This window comes from Miniopterus natalensis, chromosome 2 (assembly GCF_054644295.1).
Source record: "Miniopterus natalensis isolate mMinNat1 chromosome 2, mMinNat1.hap1, whole genome shotgun sequence".
Taxonomy (NCBI): Eukaryota; Metazoa; Chordata; class Mammalia; order Chiroptera; family Miniopteridae; genus Miniopterus; species Miniopterus natalensis.
Window position 1 is genome coordinate 150034212 of NC_142082.1, and position 7456 is coordinate 150041667.

A 7456-nucleotide genomic window follows, 5' to 3' on the forward strand; every position below is an offset into this window, starting at 1 on the left:
TGTAAATAAATAATGGAAGAGATGCGTCGGAACAGGAGTCCTGTTGGGAAGGAGAAAAGGAGTGTAAACAGCTGTTGGGTGGGCAACCACCAGTTGCTGCTGCAGAGGGTAACCAGGAGGAGCCTAGAACTTCCAGCTTGGCTGACTGGGCAGTGGTGGCACCACTGAGATAGAGGACTCAAGGGGAAAAAAGAAAATGAAAAAGGGCAATATATATCTCCATTTCACGATATTTCAATTTATGCACATAAGGATGTGTTCAACATGGTAGTTGAAGTACCACGCTGGTCTAATGCAAAAATGGAGATTGCAACAAAAGACCCTTTAAACCCAATTAAACAAGATGTGAAAAAGGGAAAACTCCCTTACGTTGCAAATTTGTTCCCTTATAAAGGATATATCTGGAACTATGGTGCCATTCCTCAGACTTGGGAAGACCCAGGACACAATGACAAACACACTGGCTGTTGTGGCGACAATGACCCAATTGATGTCTGTGAAATTGGAAGCAAGGTATGTGCAAGAGGTGAAATAATCAAGGTGAAAGTTCTGGGCATATTGGCTCTGATTGATGAAGGGGAAACCGACTGGAAAGTGATTGCCATCGATGTGGACGATCCTGATGCAGCCAATTATAATGGTATTAATGATGTCAAGTGGCTGAAATCTGGCTACCTAGAAGCTACTGTGGACTGGTTTAGAAGGTACAAGGTTCCTGATGGAAAACCAGAGAACCAGTTTTCTTTCAATGCCAAATATAAAGATAAGGACTTTGCAGTCGATATTATTAAAAGCACTCATGACTATTGGAGAGCATTAGTGACAAAGAAAATCGACGGAAAAGAAATCAGTTGCATGAATACCACAGTGTCTGAGAGCTCCTTCAAGTGTGATCCTGATGCTGCCAGAGCCATTGTGGATGCTTTACCACTGCCATGTGACTCTGCCTGCACAATACCAGCAGATGTAGATAAATGGTTCCATCACCAGAAAAACTAAGGAAATTTCTCTGGAATACAAGCTGATATTGCTTCATCCTACTCATCTGGAAGTATTAGATGCAAAAGTAGTGGCTTTTCAAAGCTTTAAATTTATAGGACGAATCTAACAAAGCAAATTCTGCTGTGACCAATCCAATATATTTAGTGTGTGATCCATATAAAAGCATTTTTCATGTCTTAGCTAAGGTAACTTTTAGTACATGCTTAAATATCAAAGCAGTTATTAGAATTTGGAAATCATTTGTGGATAAACGTGCAAGATATTGGGTGTATATGTTTACTGTGTGTTAGGAAATAAAATTATTTTGCTGAAAATAAATAAATACAAAAATAAATAAATACATAAATACATAAATAAATAAATAATGGAAGAAATAAATAAATTGGAAAGGACAGCTATTCCTTAAGTAGAATTCCAATGAATAAAATAGAAGGATTGATGGAAATAGAAAATCAATATGAGCCACAGATCCCAGTAATAATTATTGTAGGCAAAAATGACAAGACAAAACAAAAACAAAAAACAAAAAAAAATCATTGACAGATGCTAAAATTAGTGGATGAAAGTATAAGAAGATGATCATACTGTCAACACACCTTCCCACAAGATATTTTTTAATTACAAAGACAAATAATAATTTTGAAGAAATCTAGCAGACACCATCTCAATGGCACACCATCAAAGTTGACATCACTGGTGCTATGAACTGAATTTTGTTCCACCCAGATTCACACATTGAGTCCTAACCCCAAAGTGACTGTATTTAAAGATAGGGTCTTTACTAAAGTAATTAAGATTAAATGAGCTCATAAGGGTAGGGTCTTGATCTGATAGAATTAGTCCTCATAAGAAGAGACTACAGGGTTTACTGTCTCCCATGTAAGGACACAGAAGGCAAACAGTCATCTCCAAGCTAGGAAGAGAGTTCTCACCAGAAACCAACCATGCCAAGCCTCTATCTGGGACTTCTAGCCTCCAGAACTATGAAAAAATAAATGTCTGCTGTCTAAGATACCTAGTCTATGGTATTTTGTTAGAGTAGCCTGAGCTGGCTAATACATCTGGTAATAAGAGAAATTGGCATCATGTATCTCCTGACATCATGTATTGAGAAGGGCCCATCACCACTGGCTGGTATTCTTGCTAAAAATGCATAACTTCAATCAAATACTGAGGAAAACATCAGACACACCCAACTGAGGGACATTCTATAAAATAAATGGCCAATAACCTTCAAAAGTGTCAAGGTCTTGAAAGGCAAAGGAATAGTCACAGATTGGAGAAGAGTAAGAGGCCATGACAGATCAATGCAGTGTGGAATCCTGGATTGCACCCCCTGGAACGGAACAGGGACATTATTTGAACTAATGTTAGTGTTCTGTTTTGATACTTTGTAGCATATTTATGTAAGTTGTTATATTAGGGGAGCTGAGCATATGGGAACTCTGTTTTATTTTTGCAACTCTTTGTAAATCTAAATTATTCCAAAATAAAAAATTATAGATATAAATGAATGTACACACATACACTTGTGTGTGTGTGTGCATCTCCAGACCTTGACTACTTCTTATACCTTTATTGCTAACAGTCAAATCATCTCCTGCCTAATTTATGTCAATAGCCACCTAAACATCTCCTTCATTCCACATCTAGCCTTCCTCAGTTTATTTTCAGGGTGACCCATTGAAACAGCTGCATCCTTACTTAGCTCAACATGATTCAATGTCATCCTCTCTCATTCACCAATATCAGTGGTATACAAGGTCTACCTTGTATGATACTCTGGTGACGATCTGGTATTTTCTTCCCTGTGCTACCCCCATCCTCTACCTCTCTGACCTCATCTCCCACTGGTTTCTTCCTGGCTCACTTTGCTCCAACCATACTGGCCACTTGGTTGTTCTTTATTTAAACAGGGTCAGGCATGTTTCCACCTGCAGGTCTTTGTATTTGCTGTCCCCTCCAGTTTCCCCGTGTCTAATTCCTTCACTTCTCTCAGGTCTTTCTTTACTTACTGTCTTTTCCTTGAGACTCTTTCTGATTTTCTTTAAAATAGAAAACTTTCCAACTACCCAAGCATTCTGAATACTCCTCCTATTATTCTATAGTGTTAATCATCATTGAACATGTATTGCATTTTACTTATATTGCAAATTGTCTTTCTCCTAAAAATGTAAGCTCCATGAGGGCAGAAGTTTTTGCCCATTTTGTTTTCTGCTGTCTCTTCAGTGCCTAAATGAAGATTTAGCATTTGGATATTGTAGACACTCAAAAACATAGTTATTGAATAGATGGTGGCATGAATGGGTAGTAATCACCATATAGGTTACATTTAAGCAGTGGGAGAAAATGAAAGAGGAAAAGGAGAAGGACCTTGGACCAGACTTGAGAGTTTCAAAATTTATAGACTGGGAGATGAAGGCCTGCAAAGAAGTTCCAAATACAGTCACCTAAATTAGGGGACTAAAAGTAGAGTATCTCAGGGGGGAAAAATGTATAGATAACTCTTAATTGATATTTGGAATTCAAGGACAATGAAGAAGGATTTTCAGTCATCCATGAACATTTACTGAATATCAAATGATATGCATTGTGTTTGGAAATGCAAATATAGTGAATAAGACAAGGTATCTACCTTTAAAGAGTTTATTATCTACTGGAGAAGACATCTTTATAAACAGATAAATTCAAAGTAAAGTAATAACCTAATCATGCCCAAGTACAATGTGAGTATATAAAAGGCATCCTTGGTTTAATGTAAGTGTGAAGAAAAGAGTCTAAGAACCTTTTCAAGGTTGGGTAGCGTTTGGGCAAAGAAACAAGTTGTATGTAGCATGGAGATAAGCTGATGAAAGTAGCTTTAGATATGGTGTCATTTAGGCATTGAAACACTTGTTGAGCTGATTTAATGACTTACAAGTGGAAATGGAATTTAGACGTTCCCCTTTTGTATCTTCATTATCAGCTCCTTAAAGAGTAAACTGTCCCCTTGCCTTCCTACCACCAATGGTTAGTTCCCTGGACACCAACTTTCCCCCCACCATCCTATCAAAGGTACTTTCTATGGTTACAATGAGCTATGTTGATCTGATAGATCCACTGATTATTCATCTTCATTCTCTTTGGTTCCTCCAGTGCCTTGATGGTCATGATCCACCTACACCGTGACAGTCTCCACCTATATTTTTGTCACATTGCTTTAACCAAAGTTCTTCTACTGTTCACTTTTTCTTCTAAAAATGAGCTCTCCCTTCCTTCCACCCAACTTGCCTGTCTCAGCTAGCAATTCTACTCTCTCAATGACCTGGATTTAGGGATATTTTTAAAAACTATAAATTTGTAATCTCTTACCAAAAAACCCTCTGAAACCCTTTAGTTCACATGTCCCCCTGGCTCTCCCAGTTGATGCTTGCATCTTTTTGTTGGTGTCTTTATCCAGTGGTTTTCTAGCCTCTGCCTGAACATTTCCAGTGACAGAAAGTTCAATGCCTCAATGCCCTATCATTTTTCTCCCATGTTTCCAAATCCTATTAATTCTTGCTTAAGAACATCTCTCATTTTTAAGTCCTACTTCTCCATTTTCACTATAGCCTATTAAGATGCCTAGTGTAGGCCCTTACCATGTTATAACTAAATTAGTATGATATTGTTGCCTGACTGAGTCTCCCCAATTTATATCACAGACTCATAATCCTTAGAATTTTTTTATTTTACTTTACATACTTTTAAATACTATCACTGGCTTATTACTCTTTAACTCACAAAATTTAAATGGTTTCCTATATCCACTTTATCAATCTAAACTCCTCGGCTTTCAGGACTATGGACCTTAGTATAAAAACACACCTTCTTTGTCGTGGTATAAGCATAAGAAAGTGTTTAGTTGTTGCTATTGTTGTCTTGTTGGTAATTTACTGAAATTTGATGACTTGTTTCCATATCTCTGTTTTTACAGAGCTAGAAGTGGAAAGAAGTCCTTTAATAGTCATGATAGGTATTGGGACTAAAAAGGGAGTTTAACAATAATTTTTCTATCAGAAATGGTTTTTCCCTTTGCACTTCTGTAAAAATTGGAGTGACTTGGGATCGTAAAATACAAGTGTCACCAATTTCTCCTGTTTGGGAAGACTTTCTTGGTAGAGTCTATTGTAAAATAACTGTTCTCAGACCAGATCAAGTGAATGAGAGATAAGTTATCATATAACTAAATTATACTAAATTATAACTAAATTATAATTAACCTCATATTTTTAATTGTTATAGGTTTTCTGAAATAAAGTAAGAATGAAAAAAATCCAGAGCTTCACTACTTTTTTGGTTTCAGGGTATCAAGAGCCATGAGAATTTGAAAAACATGCATATGGAGGAACAAGAAAAAAAGTTTAGAAAATTGAAAATGAAGGCAAGAACTTCAATAAACAGATATGGAAAAAGAATGGTGGTGTTGATGAATAAATGAAAGAGGAGGGGATAGTAAAGGGTGAGATGTTCTCAATTAAAATAACTAATAAAATTATTTTTCAGTGATTCAGTTCTGTAACATTCCAAACACACACACACACACACTCACTCACTCACTCACACTCACACTCTGACGTTCTAATGAATGACTGTCCCAAACCTCTTATCAAGTTCAGTCCTGCACAGTTAGAAAAAAACACACTCCTCTTACAAACTTGGCTCAAGCCTTTGGCTCAAGACCAACATGACTTAATAGCTGTAATTTGCATTTGAATGCAATTAACTGGGCCAGTACTTTGAGGTAATCAAGCTGTGAGCAATAGGCACATGGTAGAAACTCAACTGGAGAGGTCTTTATTCTTTGAATTTCTCTTAGACTTGGAACTCAGGTCTAAGACCCTAAATGCAATTTTTGATTTCAAATTCTGATTTTAAGTATGAACCATGAAATTTAACTTTTATCTAATTGTCTATTTTTAATAAAGAGAAGTATAACTACTTACCATTTTTTCCTTAGAAGATTTCATAGTTTTTGTAAAAGTGATTTATTTTATTTAAAAATTTTCAAGCAATATAAAAAGATACAAAGAGGTAAAAAAGAAAATTCCTTAAACCCTAAATTTCCACCCAGAAATAACTCCCACCTATGTTCAAAATAACCATACATGAGAAAATGTGAAGAAAATGTGTGTATCGTTAAAAGTTTGGTTTTTGCCCTGGCCAGTGTGCCCAGTGGTTAGAGTGTCGGCCTGTGCCACCAAAGAGTCTCGGATTTGGTTCCGGTCAAGGGCACATACCTGGGTTGTGGGTTTGCTCCCTGCTCCTGGTCAGGGCACATGTGGGAGGCAACCAATTGATGTGTCTCTCTCCCATCAATGTTTTTCTCTCTCTCTGTCTCCCTCTCTCCCTCCCTCCCACCGTACCTCCCTTATAATCTTTGAAAAAGCAATGGAAAAAATATCCTCTGGTGAGAATTAACAAAAAAGTTTGGTTTTCTAGTAATGTTCCCAGTCATTAAAAATCTGCAAGATGTTGCCTGGTCGGGTGTGGCTCAGAGGTTGAGCATCCACCTAGGATCCTGGAGATTTCCGTTCGATTCCCGGTCAGGGCACATGCCCAGGTTTCGGGCTGGATCCCCAGCAGGGGGCGTGCAGGAGGCAGCTGATCAATGACTCATCATTGATGTTTCTCTCTCTCTCTCTCTCCCCCTCTTCCTTCCTCTCTCTGGAATCAATAAATACATATTTTAAGGAAAAAAGTCTACAAGATGTTAACAAACTGCTTTTATCATAAGATAAACTGCTACCCTAAGGATTTAAGCTTGCCTTCTGTTACTTTTCATACACAAACACTTGTAGTGTAGGCTGAGATTTTCTAAAACCCAAAGTATAAAATGCTTCGTAAAATAAACAGTGAAGAACAAAGAGCCTGGAACAGGGAGTCAAGATACGTAGATTTTAATTTAGCTGTGCCACTAATGGACTGTGGATGTAAATATGCGTCTGCCTGTGTGTGTGCTGGGGGGTATCTGGTGCTGGTGCTCAGGTGTCCTCCTAGGAAGTCTGTTTCCTTATGTTAAAATGGAAAGAATGGACTAGAATTGTACTATGCCTTCCACCTCCGGAATTTTAGGAGCCTTGCTTACATTTGCTGGTTTATACAATCTCAGGTGCTTTAGTGTCCTTCCTGGTAGTTTGAACACCACTTGTGATAGACACTATGGTCTAGCAACAGTCTCACTGAGAGCTATGACCAGTGATCTACAATGAAAATTTGTTTTGTGTCGAAATCAAAGCCTAGCATGCCTTTCTTCTGTGAATTGTTCTCTCTCCCTTTCTCTCTCTGAAATCAATAAAAACATATATTTTTTAAAAAAGTGATAATTACAACAGTAGCAAAGACATAAATGAAATGCAACACAGATTGGCAGAAGAAAAAAATGCACATCTGAAATCAGGAAAAGGTAAAGAAAGAAGTGATTTTTAAGTTGGGC

General features: G+C 37.4%; 1 pseudogene; it reads left to right on the forward strand.

Annotated features, from left to right (window-relative positions):
• Positions 1-226: 226 nt before the first annotated feature.
• On the forward strand, positions 227-1084 carry LOC107528363 (inorganic pyrophosphatase pseudogene; annotated as a pseudogene).
• Positions 1085-7456: the final 6372 nt, after the last annotated feature.